At 49.0% G+C, this 17,081-nt stretch overlaps 26 non-coding genes across 26 annotated transcripts; all 26 read right to left on the reverse strand.

Moving 5' to 3' along the window:
* Window positions 1-976: 976 nt before the first annotated feature.
* On the reverse strand, window positions 977-1,048 carry Trnat-cgu (transfer RNA threonine (anticodon CGU)). The gene has a single exon. It is a non-coding gene; the product is annotated as a tRNA-Thr (tRNA).
* A 689-nt stretch (window positions 1,049-1,737) lies between these two features.
* Window positions 1,738-1,811, reverse strand: Trnan-guu (transfer RNA asparagine (anticodon GUU)). The gene has a single exon. It is a non-coding gene; the product is annotated as a tRNA-Asn (tRNA).
* Window positions 1,812-2,129: 318 nt separating this feature from the next.
* Trnat-cgu (transfer RNA threonine (anticodon CGU)) lies at window positions 2,130-2,201 on the reverse strand. Its single transcript has one exon. It is a non-coding gene; the product is annotated as a tRNA-Thr (tRNA).
* Window positions 2,202-2,890: 689 nt separating this feature from the next.
* Window positions 2,891-2,964, reverse strand: Trnan-guu (transfer RNA asparagine (anticodon GUU)). The gene has a single exon. It is a non-coding gene; the product is annotated as a tRNA-Asn (tRNA).
* Window positions 2,965-3,282: 318 nt separating this feature from the next.
* Window positions 3,283-3,354, reverse strand: Trnat-cgu (transfer RNA threonine (anticodon CGU)). Its single transcript has one exon. It is a non-coding gene; the product is annotated as a tRNA-Thr (tRNA).
* Window positions 3,355-4,043: 689 nt separating this feature from the next.
* On the reverse strand, window positions 4,044-4,117 carry Trnan-guu (transfer RNA asparagine (anticodon GUU)). Its single transcript has one exon. It is a non-coding gene; the product is annotated as a tRNA-Asn (tRNA).
* A 318-nt stretch (window positions 4,118-4,435) lies between these two features.
* Trnat-cgu (transfer RNA threonine (anticodon CGU)) lies at window positions 4,436-4,507 on the reverse strand. Its single transcript has one exon. It is a non-coding gene; the product is annotated as a tRNA-Thr (tRNA).
* A 689-nt stretch (window positions 4,508-5,196) lies between these two features.
* Trnan-guu (transfer RNA asparagine (anticodon GUU)) lies at window positions 5,197-5,270 on the reverse strand. The gene has a single exon. It is a non-coding gene; the product is annotated as a tRNA-Asn (tRNA).
* Window positions 5,271-5,588: 318 nt separating this feature from the next.
* Window positions 5,589-5,660, reverse strand: Trnat-cgu (transfer RNA threonine (anticodon CGU)). Its single transcript has one exon. It is a non-coding gene; the product is annotated as a tRNA-Thr (tRNA).
* Window positions 5,661-6,349: 689 nt separating this feature from the next.
* On the reverse strand, window positions 6,350-6,423 carry Trnan-guu (transfer RNA asparagine (anticodon GUU)). Its single transcript has one exon. It is a non-coding gene; the product is annotated as a tRNA-Asn (tRNA).
* A 318-nt stretch (window positions 6,424-6,741) lies between these two features.
* Trnat-cgu (transfer RNA threonine (anticodon CGU)) lies at window positions 6,742-6,813 on the reverse strand. Its single transcript has one exon. It is a non-coding gene; the product is annotated as a tRNA-Thr (tRNA).
* Window positions 6,814-7,490: 677 nt separating this feature from the next.
* Trnan-guu (transfer RNA asparagine (anticodon GUU)) lies at window positions 7,491-7,564 on the reverse strand. The gene has a single exon. It is a non-coding gene; the product is annotated as a tRNA-Asn (tRNA).
* A 318-nt stretch (window positions 7,565-7,882) lies between these two features.
* Trnat-cgu (transfer RNA threonine (anticodon CGU)) lies at window positions 7,883-7,954 on the reverse strand. Its single transcript has one exon. It is a non-coding gene; the product is annotated as a tRNA-Thr (tRNA).
* Window positions 7,955-8,643: 689 nt separating this feature from the next.
* Window positions 8,644-8,717, reverse strand: Trnan-guu (transfer RNA asparagine (anticodon GUU)). Its single transcript has one exon. It is a non-coding gene; the product is annotated as a tRNA-Asn (tRNA).
* A 318-nt stretch (window positions 8,718-9,035) lies between these two features.
* Window positions 9,036-9,107, reverse strand: Trnat-cgu (transfer RNA threonine (anticodon CGU)). The gene has a single exon. It is a non-coding gene; the product is annotated as a tRNA-Thr (tRNA).
* Window positions 9,108-10,196: 1,089 nt separating this feature from the next.
* Window positions 10,197-10,268, reverse strand: Trnat-cgu (transfer RNA threonine (anticodon CGU)). The gene has a single exon. It is a non-coding gene; the product is annotated as a tRNA-Thr (tRNA).
* Window positions 10,269-10,951: 683 nt separating this feature from the next.
* On the reverse strand, window positions 10,952-11,025 carry Trnan-guu (transfer RNA asparagine (anticodon GUU)). The gene has a single exon. It is a non-coding gene; the product is annotated as a tRNA-Asn (tRNA).
* Window positions 11,026-11,343: 318 nt separating this feature from the next.
* Trnat-cgu (transfer RNA threonine (anticodon CGU)) lies at window positions 11,344-11,415 on the reverse strand. Its single transcript has one exon. It is a non-coding gene; the product is annotated as a tRNA-Thr (tRNA).
* A 677-nt stretch (window positions 11,416-12,092) lies between these two features.
* Trnan-guu (transfer RNA asparagine (anticodon GUU)) lies at window positions 12,093-12,166 on the reverse strand. The gene has a single exon. It is a non-coding gene; the product is annotated as a tRNA-Asn (tRNA).
* A 318-nt stretch (window positions 12,167-12,484) lies between these two features.
* Trnat-cgu (transfer RNA threonine (anticodon CGU)) lies at window positions 12,485-12,556 on the reverse strand. Its single transcript has one exon. It is a non-coding gene; the product is annotated as a tRNA-Thr (tRNA).
* A 689-nt stretch (window positions 12,557-13,245) lies between these two features.
* On the reverse strand, window positions 13,246-13,319 carry Trnan-guu (transfer RNA asparagine (anticodon GUU)). The gene has a single exon. It is a non-coding gene; the product is annotated as a tRNA-Asn (tRNA).
* Window positions 13,320-13,637: 318 nt separating this feature from the next.
* Window positions 13,638-13,709, reverse strand: Trnat-cgu (transfer RNA threonine (anticodon CGU)). Its single transcript has one exon. It is a non-coding gene; the product is annotated as a tRNA-Thr (tRNA).
* Window positions 13,710-14,798: 1,089 nt separating this feature from the next.
* On the reverse strand, window positions 14,799-14,870 carry Trnat-cgu (transfer RNA threonine (anticodon CGU)). The gene has a single exon. It is a non-coding gene; the product is annotated as a tRNA-Thr (tRNA).
* A 683-nt stretch (window positions 14,871-15,553) lies between these two features.
* Trnan-guu (transfer RNA asparagine (anticodon GUU)) lies at window positions 15,554-15,627 on the reverse strand. Its single transcript has one exon. It is a non-coding gene; the product is annotated as a tRNA-Asn (tRNA).
* A 318-nt stretch (window positions 15,628-15,945) lies between these two features.
* On the reverse strand, window positions 15,946-16,017 carry Trnat-cgu (transfer RNA threonine (anticodon CGU)). Its single transcript has one exon. It is a non-coding gene; the product is annotated as a tRNA-Thr (tRNA).
* Window positions 16,018-16,706: 689 nt separating this feature from the next.
* Trnan-guu (transfer RNA asparagine (anticodon GUU)) lies at window positions 16,707-16,780 on the reverse strand. The gene has a single exon. It is a non-coding gene; the product is annotated as a tRNA-Asn (tRNA).
* Between the last annotated feature and the right edge of the window lie 301 nt (window positions 16,781-17,081).

Genomic DNA, 17,081 nt, shown 5'->3' on the forward strand with positions numbered 1-17,081 from the left:
TGTCCACATTGCCGTTCTCCAAATCTCTCGACTGTTTCGCCCTTACGATCGGCGACGACCGTCAGGCCACCAAAAGTTTGCAGTCTGCAATTTCTTGTCCTAGTGCACAGCTTTTGGGATAACGTGGCTCGACTGCGAAATGCGCCTTTCGGCTCCACTCTCTGGCTACAGTTTGCTGTTGTTCACAGTAGCACTGGCGTTGCCCATGGGGCTTCATGTAAGGCGACTGCACGTCGCTCGGCCAACAGCGGCCTACTGCAGACCGACACTTAAGAGACACAAAATACAAATCGACATCGAGAGACAGGCCCTGTCATATGGCACTCGCGACGTATACGCTCAAATTGAATGTAAATAAAACGTCTTTTGTAGTGGGCGCCGCTCCACTGCAGTGTCACACATGGTGAATAAATAGGAAAACAGTAGAACGTCTGTGTAGGGTCATGTTTTTACCTACAGTGCCACCTGCCTGAATGTGTATAAGCATCTGTGGCATCACTCCTTCGCAGCCAAATTGCCACACTAGCTGTGTATCTCTAACAAAGTTGACGTATGTCCTCACCTCGGTGACGGTTAAAACGATTTCGCCCCGGGTGGGCTTGAACCACCAAGCTTTCGGTTAACAGCCGAAAGCGTTAGCCGATTGCGCCGCGGAGGCGTTGTCTTTGGCTCACTTGTGCTCTCTATATCAACGCAATTCGTACACATTCTGCAGGAATCTCGCAGAATGGTAGCATCTGCTTATGCCCCTTCACATGGATAACGTGCATGCACACTGTAGCGACGCTCTTAAACGAATGACATTATACTACAAAATGCATACAAACCACTGTTCTGCCTATGCATTCAGAAAACCTCCTAGGCCAGTAGAATACTTGACATAGGTTGTAGAACATCCCTTTCATTCAGTGTACTGCCATGTGATAGATATTGCTCGAGGTAGCTCCGCACGTTGCAGGAAAGTTAAAAAAATGGATGCCTTCTGTGAGGTTCGAACTCACGACTCCTGGTTTACGAGACCAGTGATGTACCACTGAGCTAAGAAGGCGGCAGCTTTGAATTTGCGAGCTATCCCCGAATTCTCACTTCATCACACTGAATCTTGCAGCCCTCGACCAGATAATTGATTTGGCGCACTGCTGCTGCTGGGAGTGTCCACATTGCCGTTCACCAAATCTCTCGACTGTTTCGCCCTTACGATCGGCGACGACCGTCAGGCCACCAAAAGTTTGCAGTCTGCAATTTCTTGTCCTAGTGCACAGCTTGTGGGATAACGTGGCTCGACTGCGAAATGCGCCTTTCGGCTCCACTCTCTGGCTACAGTTTGCTGTTGTTCACAGTGGCACTGGCGTTGCCCATGGGGCTTCATGTAAGGCGACTGCACGTCGCTCGGCCAACAGCGGCCTACTGCAGACCGACACTTAAGAGACACAAAATACAAATCGACATCGAGAGACAGGCCCTGTCATATGGCACTCGCGACGTATACGCTGAAATTGAATGTAAATAAAACGTCTTTTGTAGTGGGCGCCGCTCCACTGCAGTGTCACACATGGTGAATAAATAGGAAAACAGTAGAACGTCTGTGTAGGGTCATGTTTTTACCTACAGTGCCACCTGGCTGAATGTGTATAAGCATCTGTGGCATCACTCCTCCGCAGCCAAATTGCCACACTAGCTGTGTATCTCTAACAAAGTTGACGTATGTCCTCACCTCGGTGACGGTTAAAACGATTTCGCCCCCAGGTGGGCTTGAACCCCCAACCATTCGGTTAACAGCCGAACGCGCTAGCCGATTGAGCCACGGAGGCGTTGACTTTGGCTCACTTGTGCTCTCTATATCAACGCAATTCGTACACATTCTGCAGGAATCTCGCAGAATGGTAGCTTCTGCTTATGCCTCTTCTCATGGATAACGTGCATGCACACTGTAGCGACGCTCATAAACGAATGACATTATACTACAAAATGCATACAAACCACTGTTCTGCCTATGCATTCAGAAAATCTCCTAGGCCAGTACAATACTTGACATAGGTTCTAGAACATCCCTTTCATTCAGTGTACTGCCATGTGATAGATATTGCTCGAGGTAGCTCCGCACGTTGCAGGAAAGTTAAAAAAATGGATGCCTTCTGTGAGGTTCGAACTCACGACTCCTGGTTTACGAGACCAGTGCTCTACCACTGAGCTAAGAAGGCGGCAGCTTTGAATTTGCGAGCTATCCCCGAATTCTCACTTCATCACACTGAATCTTGCAGCCCTCGACCAGATAATTGATTTGGCGCACTGCTGCTGCTGGGAGTGTCCACATTGCCGTTCACCAAATCTCTCGACTGTTTCGCCCTTACGATCGGCGACGACCGTCAGGCCACCAAAAGTTTGCAGTCTGCAATTTCTTGTCCTAGTGCACAGCTTGTGGGATAACGTGGCTCGACTGCGAAATGCGCCTTTCGGCTCCACTCTCTGGCTACAGTTTGCTGTTGTTCACAGTGGCACTGGCGTTGCCCATGGGGCTTCATGTAAGGCGACTGCACGTCGCTCGGCCAACAGCGGCCTACTGCAGACCGACACTTAAGAGACACAAAATACAAATCGACATCGAGAGACAGGCCCTGTCATATGGCACTCGCGACGTATACGCTGAAATTGAATGTAAATAAAACGTCTTTTGTAGTGGGCGCCGCTCCACTGCAGTGTCACACATGGTGAATAAATAGGAAAACAGTAGAACGTCTGTGTAGGGTCATGTTTTTACCTACAGTGCCACCTGGCTGAATGTGTATAAGCATCTGTGGCATCACTCCTTCGCAGCCAAATTGCCACACTAGCTGTGTATCTCTAACAAAGTTGACGTATGTCCTCACCTCGGTGACGGTTAAAACGATTTCGCCCCTGGGTGGGCTTGAACCACCAAGCTTTCGGTTAACAGCCGAAAGCGTTAGCCGATTGCGCCACGGAGGCGTTGTCTTTGGCTCACTTGTGCTCTCTATATCAACGCAATTGGTACACATTCTGCAGGAATCTCGCAGAATGGTAGCATCTGCTTATGCCTCTTCACATGGATAACGTGCATGCACACTGTAGCGACGCTCTTAAACGAATGACATTATACTACAAAATGCATACAAACCACTGTTCTGCCTATGCATTCAGAAAACCTCCTAGGCCAGTAGAATACTTGACATAGGTTGTAGAACATCCCTTTCATTCAGTGTACTGCCATGTGATAGATATTGCTCGAGGTAGCTCCGCACGTTGCAGGAAAGTTAAAAAAATGGATGCCTTCTGTGAGGTTCGAACTCACGACTCCTGGTTTACGAGACCAGTGCTCTACCACTGAGCTAAGAAGGCGGCAGCTTTGAATTTGCGAGATATCCCCGAATTCTCACTTCATCACACTGAATCTTGCAGCCCTCGACCAGATAATTGATTTGGCGCACTGCTGCTGCTGGGAGTGTCCACATTGCCGTTCACCAAATCTCTCGACTGTTTCGCCCTTACGATCGGCGACGACCGTCAGGCCACCAAAAGTTTGCAGTCTGCAATTTCTTGTCCTAGTGCACAGCTTTTGGGATAACGTGGCTCGACTGCGAAATGCGCCTTTCGGCTCCACTCTCTGGCTACAGTTTGCTGTTGTTCACAGTGGCACTGGCGTTGCCCATGGGGCTTCATGTAAGGCGACTGCACGTCGCTCGGCCAACAGCGGCCTACTGCAGACCGACACTTAAGAGACACAAAATACAAATCGACATCGAGAGACAGGCCCTGTCATATGGCACTCGCGACGTATACGCTGAAATTGAATGTAAATAAAACGTCTTTTGTAGTGGGCGCCGCTCCACTGCAGTGTCACACATGGTGAATAAATAGGAAAACAGTAAAACGTCTGTGTAGGGTCATGTTTTTACCTACAGTGCCACCTGCCTGAATGTATATAAGCATCTGTGGCATCACTCCTTCGCAGCCAAATTGCCACACTAGCTGTGTATCTCTAACAAAGTTGACGTATGTCCTCACCTCGGTGACGGTTAAAACGATTTCGCCCCCGGGTGGGCTTGAACCACCAACCTTTCGGTTAACAGCCGAACGCGCTAGCCGATTGCGCCACGGAGGCGTTGGCTTTGGCTCACATGTGCTCTCTATATCAACGCAATTCGTACACATTCTGCAGGAATCTCGCAGAATGGTAGCATCTGCTTATGCCTCTTCACATGGATAACGTGCATGCACACTGTAGCGACGCTCATAAACGAATGACATTATACTACAAAATGCATACAAACCACTGTTCTGCCTATGCATTCAGAAAACCTCCTAGGCCAGTAGAATACTTGTCATAGGTTGTAGAACATCCCTTTCATTCAGTGTACTGCCATGTGATAGACATTGCTCGAGTTAGCTCCGCACGTTGCAGGAAAGTTAAAAAAATGGATGCCTTCTGTGAGGTTCGAACTCACGACTCCTGGTTTACGAGACCAGTGATGTACCACTGAGCTAAGAAGGCGGCAGCTTTGAATTTGCGAGCTATCCCCGAATTCTCACTTCATCACACTGAATCTTGCAGCCCTCGACCAGATAATTGATTTGGCGCACTGCTGCTGCTGGGAGTGTCCACATTGCCGTTCACCAAATCTCTCGACTGTTTCGCCCTTACGATCGGCGACGACCGTCAGGCCACCAAAAGTTTGCAGTCTGCAATTTCTTGTCCTAGTGCACAGCTTGTGGGATAACGTGGCTCGACTGCGAAATGCGCCTTTCGGCTCCTCTCTCTGGCTACAGTTTGCTGTTGTTCACAGTGGCACTGGCGTTGCCCATGGGGCTTCATGTAAGGCGACTGCACGTCGCTCGGCCAACAGCGGCCTACTGCAGACCGACACTTAAGAGACACAAAATACAAATCGACATCGAGAGACAGGCCCTGTCATATGGCACTCGCGACGTATACGCTGAAATTGAATGTAAATAAAACGTCTTTTGTAGTGGGCGCCGCTCCACTGCAGTGTCACACATGGTGAATAAATAGGAAAACAGTAGAACGTCTGTGTAGGGTCATGTTTTTACCTACAGTGCCACCTGCCTGAATGTGTATAAGCATCTGTGGCATCACTCCTTCGCAGCCAAATTGCCACACTAGCTGTGTATCTCTAACAAAGTTGACGTATGTCCTCACCTCGGTGACGGTTAAAACGATTTCGCCCCCGGGTGGGCTTGAACCACCAACCTTTCGGTTAACAGCCGAACGCGCTAGCCGATTGCGCCACGGAGGCGTTGACTTTGGCTCACTTGTGCTCTCTATATCAACGCAATTCGTACACATTCTGCAGGAATCTCGCAGAATGGTAGCATCTGCTTATGCCTCTTCACATGGATAACGTGCATGCACACTGTAGCGACGCTCATAAACGAATGACATTATACTACAAAATGCATACAAACCACTGTTCTGCCTATGCATTCAGAAAACCTCCTAGGCCAGTAGAATACTTGTCATAGGTTGTAGAACATCCCTTTCATTCAGTGTACTGCCATGTGATAGACATTGCTCGAGGTAGCTCCGCACGTTGCAGGAAAGTTAAAAAAATGGATGCCTTCTGTGAGGTTCGAACTCACGACTCCTGGTTTACGAGACCAGTGATGTACCACTGAGCTAAGAAGGCGGCAGCTTTGAATTTGCGAGCTATCCCCGAATTCTCACTTCATCACACTGAATCTTGCAGCCCTCGACCAGATAATTGATTTGGCGCACTGCTGCTGCTGGGAGTGTCCACATTGCCGTTCACCAAATCTCTCGACTGTTTCGCCCTTACGATCGGCGACGACCGTCAGGCCACCAAAAGTTTGCAGTCTGCAATTTCTTGTCCTAGTGCACAGCTTGTGGGATAACGTGGCTCGACTGCGAAATGCGCCTTTCGGCTCCTCTCTCTGGCTACAGTTTGCTGTTGTTCACAGTGGCACTGGCGTTGCCCATGGGGCTTTATGTAAGGCGACTGCACGTCGCTCGGCCAACAGCGGCCTACTGCAGACCGACACTTAAGAGACACAAAATACAAATCGACATCGAGAGACAGGCCCTGTCATATGGCACTCGCGACGTATACGCTGAAATTGAATGTAAATAAAACGTCTTTTGTAGTGGGCGCCGCTCCACTGCAGTGTCACACATGGTGAATAAATAGGAAAACAGTAGAACGTCTGTGTAGGGTCATGTTTTTACCTACAGTGCCACCTGGCTGAATGTGTATAAGCATCTGTGGCATCACTCCTTCGCAGCCAAATTGCCACACTAGCTGTGTATCTCTAACAAAGTTGACGTATGTCCTCACCTCGGTGACGGTTAAAACGATTTCGCCCCCGGGTCGGCTTGAACCACCAACCTTTCGGTTAACAGCCGAACGCGCTAGCCGATTGCGCCACGGAGGCGTTGACTTTGGCTCACTTGTGCTCTCTATATCAACGCAATTCGTACACATTCTGCAGGAATCTCGCAGAATGGTAGCATCTGCTTATGCCTCTTCACATGGATAACGTGCATGCACACTGTAGCGACGCTCATAAACGAATGACATTATACTACAAAATGCATACAAACCACTATTCTGCCTATGCATTCAGAAAACCTCCTAGGCCAGTAGAATACTTGTCATAGGTTGTAGAACATCCCTTTCATTCAGTGTGCTGCCATGTGATAGACATTGCTCGAGGTAGCTCCGCACGTTGCAGGAAAGTTAAAAAAATGGATGTCTTCTGTGAGGTTCGAACTCACGACTCCTGGTTTACGAGACCAGTGATGTACCACTGAGCTAAGAAGGCGGCAGCTTCGAATTTGCGAGCTATCCCCGAATTCTCACTTCATCACACTGAATCTTGCAGCCCTCGACCAGATAATTGATTTGGCGCACTGCTGCTGCTGGGAGTGTCCACATTGCCGTTCACCAAATCTCTCGACTGTTTCGCCCTTACGATCAGCGACGACCGTCAGGCCACCAAAAGTTTGCAGTCTGCAATTTCTTGTCCTAGTGCACAGCTTGTGGGATAACGTGGCTCGACTGCGAAATGCGCCTTTCGGCTCCACTCTCTGGCTACAGTTTGCTGTTGTTCACAGTGGCACTGGCGTTGCCCATGGGGCGACTGCACGTCGCTCGGCCAACAGCGGCCTACTGCAGACCGACACTTAAGAGACACAAAATACAAATCGACATCGAGAGACAGGCCCTGTCATATGGCACTCGCGACGTATACGCTGAAATTGAATGTAAATAAAACGTCTTTTGTAGTGGGCGCCGCTCCACTGCAGTGTCACACATGGTGAATAAATAGGAAAACAGTAGAACGTCTGTGTAGGGTCATGTTTTTACCTACAGTGCCACCTGGCTGAATGTGTATAAGCATCTGTGGCATCACTCCTTCGCAGCCAAATTGCCACACTAGCTGTGTATCTCTAACAAAGTTGACGTATGTCCTCACCTCGGTGACGGTTAAAACGATTTCGCCCCCGGGTCGGCTTGAACCACCAACCTTTCGGTTAACAGCCGAACGCGCTAGCCGATTGCGCCACGGAGGCGTTGACTTTGGCTCACTTGTGCTCTGTATATCAACGCAATTCGTACACATTCTGCAGGAATCTCGCAGAATGGTAGCATCTGCTTATGCCTCTTCACATGGATAACGTGCATGCACACTGTAGCGACGCTCATAAACGAATGACATTATACTACAAAATGCATACAAACCACTATTCTGCCTATGCATTCAGAAAACCTCCTAGGCCAGTAGAATACTTGTCATAGGTTGTAGAACATCCCTTTCATTCAGTGTGCTGCCATGTGATAGACATTGCTCGAGGTAGCTCCGCACGTTGCAGGAAAGTTAAAAAAATGGATGCCTTCTGTGAGGTTCGAACTCACGACTCCTGGTTTACGAGACCAGTGCTCTACCACTGAGCTAAGAAGGCGGCAGCTTTGAATTTGCGAGCTATCCCCGAATTCTCACTTCATCACACTGAATCTTGCAGCCCTCGACCAGATAATTGATTTGGCGCACTGCTGCTGCTGGGAGTGTCCACATTGCCGTTCACCAAATCTCTCGACTGTTTCGCCCTTACGATCGGCGACGATCGTCAGGCCACCAAAAGTTTGCAGACTGCAATTTCTTGTCCTAGTGCACAGCTTTTGGGATAACGTGGCTCGACTGCGAAATGCGCCTTTCGGCTCCACTCTCTGGCTACAGTTTGCTGTTGTTCACAGTGGCACTGGCGTTGCCCATGGGGCTTCATGTAAGGCGACTGCACGTCGCTCGGCCAACAGCGGCCTACTGCAGACCGACACTTAAGAGACACAAAATACAAATCGACATCGAGAGACAGGCCCTGTCATATGGCACTCGCGACGTATACGCTGAAATTGAATGTAAATAAAACGTCTTTTGTAGTGGGCGCCGCTCCACTGCAGTGTCACACATGGTGAATAAATAGGAAAACAGTAGAACGTCTGTGTAGGGTCATGTTCTTACCTACAGTGCCACCTGCCTGAATGTGTATAAGCATCTGCGGCATCACTCCTTCGCAGCCAAATTGCCACACTAGCTGTGTATCTCTAACAAAGTTGACGTATGTCCTCACCTCGGTGACGGTTAAAACGATTTCGCCCCCGGGTCGGCTTGAACCACCAACCTTTCGGTTAACAGCCGAACGCGCTAGCCGATTGCGCCACGGGGGCGTTGACTTTGGCTCACTTGTGCTCTCTATATCAACGCAATTCGTACACATTCTGCAGGAATCTCGCAGAATGGTAGCATCTGCTTATGCCTCTTCACATGGATAACGTGCATGCACACTGTAGCGACGCTCATAAACGAATGACATTATACTACAAAATGCATACAAACCACTGTTCTGCCTATGCATTCAGAAAACCTCCTAGGCCAGTAGAATACTTGACATAGGTTGTAGAACATCCCTTTCATTCAGTGTACTGCCATGTGATAGATATTGCTCGAGGTAGCTCCGCACGTTGCAGGAAAGTTAAAAAAATGGATGCCTTCTGTGAGGTTCGAACTCACGACTCCTGGTTTACGAAACCAGTGATGTACCACTGAGCTAAAAAGGCGGCAGCTTTGAATTTGCGAGCTATCCCCGAATTCTCACTTCATCACACTGAATCTTGCAGCCCTCGACCAGATAATTGATTTGGCGCACTGCTGCTGCTGGGAGTGTCCACATTGCCGTTCACCAAATCTCTCGACTGTTTCGCCCTTACGATCGGCGACGACCGTCAGGCCACCAAAAGTTTGCAGTCTGCAATTTCTTGTCCTAGTGCACAGCTTTTGGGATAACGTGGCTCGACTGCGAAATGCGCCTTTCGGCGCCACTCTCTGGCTACAGTTTGCTGTTGTTCACAGTGACACTGGCGTTGCCCATCGGGCTTCATGTAAGGCGACTGCACGTCGCTCGGCCAACAGCGGCCTACTGCAGACCGACACTTAAGAGACACAAAATACAAATCGACATCGAGAGACAGGCCCTGTCATATGGCACTCGCGACGTATACGCTGAAATTGAATGTAAATAAAACGTCTTTTGTAGTGGACGCCGCTCCACTGCTCCACTGCAGTGTCACACATGGTGAATAAATAGGAAAACAGTAGAACGTCTGTGTAGGGTCATGTTTTTACCTACAGTGCCACCTGCCTGAATGTGTATAAGCATCTGTGGCATCACTCCTTCGCAGCCAAATTGCCACACTAGCTGTGTATCTCTAACAAAGTTGACGTATGTCCTCACCTCGGTGACGGTTAAAACGATTTCATCCCCAGCTGGGCTAGAACCACCAACCTTTCGGTTAACAGCCGAACGCGCTAGCCGATTGCGCCTCGGAGGCGTTGACTTTGGCTCACTTGTGCTCTCTATATCAACGCAATTCGTACACATTCTGCAGGAATCTCGCAGAATGGTAGCATCTGCTTATACCTCTTCACATGGATAACGTGCATGCACACTGTAGCGACGCTCATAAACGAATGACATTATACTACAAAATGCATACAAACCACTGTTCTGCCTATGCATTCAGAAAACCTCCTAGGCCAGTAGAATACTTGTCATAGGTTGTAGAACATCCCTTTCATTCAGTGTACTGCCATGTGATAGACATTGCTCGAGGTAGCTCCGCACGTTGCAGGAAAGTTAAAAAAATGGATGCCTTCTGTGAGGTTCGAACTCACGACTCCTGGTTTACGAGACCAGTGCTCTACCACTGAGCTAAGAAGGCGGCAGCTTTGAATTTGCGAGCTATCCCCGAATTCTCACTTCATCACACTGAATCTTGCAGCCCTCGACCAGATAATTGATTTGGCGCACTGCTGCTGCTGGGAGTGTCCACATTGCCGTTCACCAAATCTCTCGACTGTTTCGCTGTTACGATCGGCGACGACCGTCAGGCCACCAAAAGTTTGCAGTCTGCAATTTCTTGTCCTAGTGCACAGCTTTTGGGATAACGTGGCTCGACTGCGAAATGCGCCTTTCGGCTCCACTCTCTGGCTACAGTTTGCTGTTGTTCACAGTGGCACTGGCGTTGCCCATGGGGCTTCATGTAAGGCGACTGCACGTCGCTCGGCCAACAGCGGCATACTGCAGACCGACACTTAAGAGACACAAAATACAAATCGACATCGAGAGACAGGCCCTGTCATATGGCACTCGCGACGTATACGCTGAAATTGAATGTAAATAAAACGTCTTTTGTAGTGGGCGCCGCTCCACTGCAGTGTCACACATGGTGAATAAATAGGAAAACTGTAGAACGTCTGTGTAGGGTCATGTTCTTACCTAAAGTGCCACCTGCCTGAATGTGTATAAGCATCTGCGGCATCACTCCTTCGCAGCCAAATTGCCACACTAGCTGTGTATCTCTAACAAAGTTGACGTATGTCCTCACCTCGGTTAAAACGATTTCGCCCCCGGGTGGGCTTGAACCACCAACCTTTCGGTCAACAACCGAACGCGCTAGCCGATTGCGCCACGGAGGCGTTGACTTTGGCTCACTTGTGCTCTCTATATCAACGCAATTCGTACACATTCTGCAGGAATCTCGCAGAATGGTAGCATCTGCTTATGCCTATTCACATGGATAACGTGCATGCACACTGTAGCGACGCTCATAAACGAATGACATTATACTACAAAATGCATACAAACCACTATTCTGCCTATGCATTCAGAAAACCTCCTAGGCCAGTAGAATACTTGTCATAGGTTGTAGAACATCCCTTTCATTCAGTGTGCTGCCATGTGATAGACATTGCTCGAGGTAGCTCCGCACGTTGCAGGAAAGTTAAAAAAATGGATGTCTTCTGTGAGGTTCGAACTCACGACTCCTGGTTTACGAGACCAGTGATGTACCACTGAGCTAAGAAGGCGGCAGCTTCGAATTTGCGAGCTATCCCCGAATTCTCACTTCATCACACTGAATCTTGCAGCCCTCGACCAGATAATTGATTTGGCGCACTGCTGCTGCTGGGAGTGTCCACATTGCCGTTCACCAAATCTCTCGACTGTTTCGCCCTTACGATCAGCGACGACCGTCAGGCCACCAAAAGTTTGCAGTCTGCAATTTCTTGTCCTAGTGCACAGCTTGTGGGATAACGTGGCTCGACTGCGAAATGCGCCTTTCGGCTCCACTCTCTGGCTACAGTTTGCTGTTGTTCACAGTGGCACTGGCGTTGCCCATGGGGCGACTGCACGTCGCTCGGCCAACAGCGGCCTACTGCAGACCGACACTTAAGAGACACAAAATACAAATCGACATCGAGAGACAGGCCCTGTCATATGGCACTCGCGACGTATACGCTGAAATTGAATGTAAATAAAACGTCTTTTGTAGTGGGCGCCGCTCCACTGCAGTGTCACACATGGTGAATAAATAGGAAAACAGTAGAACGTCTGTGTAGGGTCATGTTTTTACCTACAGTGCCACCTGGCTGAATGTGTATAAGCATCTGTGGCATCACTCCTTCGCAGCCAAATTGCCACACTAGCTGTGTATCTCTAACAAAGTTGACGTATGTCCTCACCTCGGTGACGGTTAAAACGATTTCGCCCCCGGGTCGGCTTGAACCACCAACCTTTCGGTTAACAGCCGAACGCGCTAGCCGATTGCGCCACGGAGGCGTTGACTTTGGCTCACTTGTGCTCTGTATATCAACGCAATTCGTACACATTCTGCAGGAATCTCGCAGAATGGTAGCATCTGCTTATGCCTCTTCACATGGATAACGTGCATGCACACTGTAGCGACGCTCATAAACGAATGACATTATACTACAAAATGCATACAAACCACTATTCTGCCTATGCATTCAGAAAACCTCCTAGGCCAGTAGAATACTTGTCATAGGTTGTAGAACATCCCTTTCATTCAGTGTGCTGCCATGTGATAGACATTGCTCGAGGTAGCTCCGCACGTTGCAGGAAAGTTAAAAAAATGGATGCCTTCTGTGAGGTTCGAACTCACGACTCCTGGTTTACGAGACCAGTGCTCTACCACTGAGCTAAGAAGGCGGCAGCTTTGAATTTGCGAGCTATCCCCGAATTCTCACTTCATCACACTGAATCTTGCAGCCCTCGACCAGATAATTGATTTGGCGCACTGCTGCTGCTGGGAGTGTCCACATTGCCGTTCACCAAATCTCTCGACTGTTTCGCCCTTACGATCGGCGACGATCGTCAGGCCACCAAAAGTTTGCAGACTGCAATTTCTTGTCCTAGTGCACAGCTTTTGGGATAACGTGGCTCGACTGCGAAATGCGCCTTTCGGCTCCACTCTCTGGCTACAGTTTGCTGTTGTTCACAGTGGCACTGGCGTTGCCCATGGGGCTTCATGTAAGGCGACTGCACGTCGCTCGGCCAACAGCGGCCTACTGCAGACCGACACTTAAGAGACACAAAATACAAATCGACATCGAGAGACAGGCCCTGTCATATGGCACTCGCGACGTATACGCTGAAATTGAATGTAAATAAAACGTCTTTTGTAGTGGGCGCCGCTCCACTGCAGTGTCACACATGGTGAATAAATAGGAAAACAGTAGAACGTCTGTGTAGGGTCATGTTCTTACCTACAGTGCCACCTGCCTGAATGTGTATAAGCATCTGCGGCATCACTCCTTCGCAGCCAAATTGCCACACTAGCTGTGTATCTCTAACAAAGTTGACGTATGTCCTCACCTCGGTGACGGTTAAAACGATTTCGCCCCCGGGTCGGCTTGAACCACCAACCTTTCGGTTAACAGCCGAACGCGCTAGCCGATTGCGCCACGGGGGCGTTGACTTTGGCTCACTTGTGCTCTCTATATCAACGCAATTCGTACACATTCTGCAGGAATCTCGCAGAATGGTAGCATCTGCTTATGCCTCTTCACATGGATAACGTGCATGCACACTGTAGCGACGCTCATAAACGAATGACATTATACTACAAAATGCATACAAACCACTGTTCTGCCTATGCATTCAGAAAACCTCCTAGGCCAGTAGAATACTTGACATAGGTTGTAGAACATCCCTTTCATTCAGTGTACTGCCATGTGATAGATATTGCTCGAGGTAGCTCCGCACGTTGCAGGAAAGTTAAAAAAATGGATGCCTTCTGTGAGGTTCGAACTCACGACTCCTGGTTTACGAAACCAGTGATGTACCACTGAGCTAAAAAGGCGGCAGCTTTGAATTTGCGAGCTATCCCCGAATTCTCACTTCATCACACTGAATCTTGCAGCCCTCGACCAGATAATTGATTTGGCGCACTGCTGCTGCTGGGAGTGTCCACATTGCCGTTCACCAAATCTCTCGACTGTTTCGCCCTTACGATCGGCGACGACCGTCAGGCCACCAAAAGTTTGCAGTCTGCAATTTCTTGTCCTAGTGCACAGCTTTTGGGATAACGTGGCTCGACTGCGAAATGCGCCTTTCGGCGCCACTCTCTGGCTACAGTTTGCTGTTGTTCACAGTGACACTGGCGTTGCCCATCGGGCTTCATGTAAGGCGACTGCACGTCGCTCGGCCAACAGCGGCCTACTGCAGACCGACACTTAAGAGACACAAAATACAAATCGACATCGAGAGACAGGCCCTGTCATATGGCACTCGCGACGTATACGCTGAAATTGAATGTAAATAAAACGTCTTTTGTAGTGGACGCCGCTCCACTGCTCCACTGCAGTGTCACACATGGTGAATAAATAGGAAAACAGTAGAACGTCTGTGTAGGGTCATGTTTTTACCTACAGTGCCACCTGCCTGAATGTGTATAAGCATCTGTGGCATCACTCCTTCGCAGCCAAATTGCCACACTAGCTGTGTATCTCTAACAAAGTTGACGTATGTCCTCACCTCGGTGACGGTTAAAACGATTTCATCCCCAGCTGGGCTAGAACCACCAACCTTTCGGTTAACAGCCGAACGCGCTAGCCGATTGCGCCTCGGAGGCGTTGACTTTGGCTCACTTGTGCTCTCTATATCAACGCAATTCGTACACATTCTGCAGGAATCTCGCAGAATGGTAGCATCTGCTTATACCTCTTCACATGGATAACGTGCATGCACACTGTAGCGACGCTCATAAACGAATGACATTATACTACAAAATGCATACAAACCACTGTTCTGCCTATGCATTCAGAAAACCTCCTAGGCCAGTAGAATACTTGTCATAGGTTGTAGAACATCCCTTTCATTCAGTGTACTGCCATGTGATAGACATTGCTCGAGGTAGCTCCGCACGTTGCAGGAAAGTTAAAAAAATGGATGCCTTCTGTGAGGTTCGAACTCACGACTCCTGGTTTACGAGACCAGTGCTCTACCACTGAGCTAAGAAGGCGGCAGCTTTGAATTTGCGAGCTATCCCCGAATTCTCACTTCATCACACTGAATCTTGCAGCCCTCGACCAGATAATTGATTTGGCGCACTGCTGCTGCTGGGAGTGTCCACATTGCCGTTCACCAAATCTCTCGACTGTTTCGCTGTTACGATCGGCGACGACCGTCAGGCCACCAAAAGTTTGCAGTCTGCAATTTCTTGTCCTAGTGCACAGCTTTTGGGATAACGTGGCTCGACTGCGAAATGCGCCTTTCGGCTCCACTCTCTGGCTACAGTTTGCTGTTGTTCACAGTGGCACTGGCGTTGCCCATGGGGCTTCATGTAAGGCGACTGCACGTCGCTCGGCCAACAGCGGCATACTGCAGACCGACACTTAAGAGACACAAAATACAAATCGACATCGAGAGACAGGCCCTGTCATATGGCACTCGCGACGTATACGCTGAAATTGAATGTAAATAAAACGTCTTTTGTAGTGGGCGCCGCTCCACTGCAGTGTCACACATGGTGAATAAATAGGAAAACTGTAGAACGTCTGTGTAGGGTCATGTTCTTACCTAAAGTGCCACCTGCCTGAATGTGTATAAGCATCTGCGGCATCACTCCTTCGCAGCCAAATTGCCACACTAGCTGTGTATCTCTAACAAAGTTGACGTATGTCCTCACCTCGGTTAAAACGATTTCGCCCCAGGGTGGGCTTGAACCACCAACCTTTCGGTCAACAACCGAACGCGCTAGCCGATTGCGCCACGGAGGCGTTGACTTTGGCTCACTTGTGCTCTCTATATCAACGCAATTCGTACACATTCTGCAGGAATCTCGCAGAATGGTAGCATCTGCTTATGCCTATTCACATGGATAACGTGCATGCACACTGTAGCGACGCTCATAAACGAATGACATTATACTACAAAATGCATACAAACCACTGTTCTGCCTATGCATTCAGAAAACCTCCTAGGCCAGTAGAATACTTGTCATAGGTTGTAGAACATCCCTTTCATTCAGTGTACTGCCATGTGATAGACATTGCTCGAGGTAGCTCCGCATGTTGCAGGAAAGTTAAAAAAATGGATGCCTTCTGTGAGGTTCGAACTCACGACTCCTGGTTTACGAAACCAGTGATGTACCACTGAGCTAAAAAGGCGGCAGCTTTGAATTTGCGAGCTATCCCCGAATTCTCACTTCATCACACTGAATCTTGCAGCCCTCGACCAGATAATTGATTTGGCGCACTGCTGCTGCTGGGAGTGTCCACATTGCCGTTCACCAAATCTCTCGACTGTTTCGCCCTTACGATCGGCGACGACCGTCAGGCCACCAAAAGTTTGCAGTCTGCAATTTCTTGTCCTAGTGCACAGCTTTTGGGATAACGTGGCTCGACTGCGAAATGCGCCTTTCGGCTCCACTCTCTGGCTACAGTTTGCTGTTGTTCACAGTGACACTGGCGTTGCCCATGGGGCTTCATGTAAGGCGACTGCACGTCGCTCGGCCAACAGCGGCCTACTGCAGACCGACACTTAAGAGACACAAAATACAAATCGACATCGAGAGACAGGCCCTGTCATATGGCACTCGCGACGTATACGCTGAAATTGAATGTAAATAAAACGTCTTTTGTAGTGGGCGCCGCTCCACTGCAGTGTCACACATGGTGAATAAATAGGAAAACAGTAGAACGTCTGTGTAGGACCATGTTTTTACCTACAGTGCCACCTGCCTGAATGTGTATAAGCATCTGTGGCATCACTCCTTCGCAGCCAAATTGCCACACTAGCTGTGTATCTCTAACAAAGTTGACGTATGTCCTCACCTCAGTGACTGTTAAAACGATTTCGCCCCCGAGTGGGCTTGAACCACCAACCTTTCGGTTAACAGCCGAACGCGCTAGCCGATTGCGCCACGGAGGAGTTTGGCTTTGGCTCACTTGTGCTCTCTATATCAACGCAATTCGTACACATTCTGCAGGAATCTCGCAGAATGGTAGCATCTGCTTATGCCTCTTCACATGGATAACGTGCATGCACACTGTAGCGACGCTCATAAACGAATGACATTATACTACAAAATTCATACAAACCACTGTTCTGCCTATGCATTCAGAAAACCTCCTAGGCCAGTAGAATACTTGTCATAGGTTGTAGAACATCCCTTTCATTCAGTGTACTGCCATGTGATAGACATTGCTCGAGGTATCTCCGCACATTGCAG

Source organism: Schistocerca gregaria, chromosome 5 (assembly GCF_023897955.1).
Source record: "Schistocerca gregaria isolate iqSchGreg1 chromosome 5, iqSchGreg1.2, whole genome shotgun sequence".
Taxonomy (NCBI): Eukaryota; Metazoa; Arthropoda; class Insecta; order Orthoptera; family Acrididae; genus Schistocerca; species Schistocerca gregaria.